The sequence below is a fragment of the Fulmarus glacialis genome, unplaced genomic scaffold, assembly GCF_000690835.1.
Source record: "Fulmarus glacialis isolate BGI_N327 unplaced genomic scaffold, ASM69083v1 scaffold21277, whole genome shotgun sequence".
Taxonomy (NCBI): Eukaryota; Metazoa; Chordata; class Aves; order Procellariiformes; family Procellariidae; genus Fulmarus; species Fulmarus glacialis.
The window spans coordinates 25947-27490 of record NW_009221599.1 but is presented as its reverse complement, the minus strand read 5'-3'; positions in this window follow the sequence as shown (position 1 = coordinate 27490).

The following is a 1544-nucleotide window of genomic DNA, read 5'->3' as shown; positions in this document are numbered from 1 at the left end:
TTTGGGTGGTCAGACGTGGGGCACAAGGTAAGGCAGAGCCCCCCCCCGACATCCCCCTCCTGACAGCAGGTCCCACCGCCTCTGAGCCCAAACAGGGCAGTGGGGGGCGGAAAGGCTCGGAGCTGGCGACGTGCGCACACCTCGGAGCTGGCGACGTGCGGACCCACGGGAGCATCATCCCCCCGGTCCGGAGGAGGACAGCCGGAGACGGCCGGGTGCTGTACCAAGGCTGAGCTTGAGGTACCAGGGTAAAAGGGCTTAGCGAAGAGTTGTCTTAGCTAAGAGAAATGCTTTGTTCATAAATCTGGGATTATGGGTGAAAATGCCTACGCGTGCAGCCTGGCGTGCCTTCCCGTGCGCCGGCGGGGCTGTGCCCGCTGTCCCCGCGGGACACCGTCCCAGGGGATGCCTGCCCACATGGCACGGTGTGTCTCCTTTCCGATCGCAAAAGGTACGCCAGCGTGGGAAACAAAAGATCCCAGGGGCTCGGACCTAGTTGTATCTGCTTTATTTATCTTGCCAGATTGAGACATAACGAAGCCCTCCTTCTCCCAGCTCCTTGGCCGGGGAACGTGCCTGTTACTGATGTTCAAGTGGGGCAGCCCGTCCTTACCCTGCAGCTCTGCCCATACAAAAGGAGCTGCTGACAGCTGCTTTAAGCCTAAAAAACCCAGTTAGCAGAACAAGCAGTATGGCGACGCATTTTTCTCAGAGTTGCACAAGATTTTTTCAGGACCAAAAGAAAAAAAAAAAAAAAAAAGTGGCTTTAATAGCAGTCCCACAGATAAAGCCTGATTTTGCTTTTAAAGTTCACCCTCCTCTGAGCACCACGAGCCAGCTCCCAGCAGGGATCTTGGATTTGCTTTCTGTGTCCATCAGGGTTTTGGTATTTGCTCTGTCTCCATCAGGGTTTTGGTATTGGCTTCGTATTTATGGAACCCTCTGCGGAACCGTGAGATAAAGTGGGGAAGCGGATGGGATGTGGCCAGCGCGCTCCGCCGTGCTCCTCGGGATTAACCCTCTTCTCCTGCGCGTGTGGCACCAGGAGGGGGGAACCAGCGGTTTGCTGGGAGTGATGATTTGCTGGGAATGATGGTTTGCTGGGAGTGATGGTTTGCTGGGAGCGATGGTTTGCTGGGAGCAATGTTTGCTGGGAATGATGGTTTGCTGGGAGCGATGGTTTGCTGGGAGCAATGTTTGCTGGGAATGATGGTTTGCTGGGAGCGATGGTTTGCTGGGAGCAATGTTTGCTGGGAATGATGGTTTGCTGGGGCACGACCCCACCCCAGCCATTCCTGCATGTTTCAGACCCAGGAATAAAGTCCTGAGCTGCGATGCACCGCCAGCTCCCCGGGCTTCCCCAGCATCACCCCGGCCCAGTGCTTTTTTGGGGGGGTTTGTGCTGCAATCAAGGGTGAATTAACCCCTGCGGGGCTGGGAGCCGGGGGACACAGCCGGGTTGTTCCTGCCCATGCCGGCAGCGCGAGCGGGGTGGGCCTCCCCAGGGGATGTAATCCAACTGCCCACGCTGCCGCGGGGCGGGG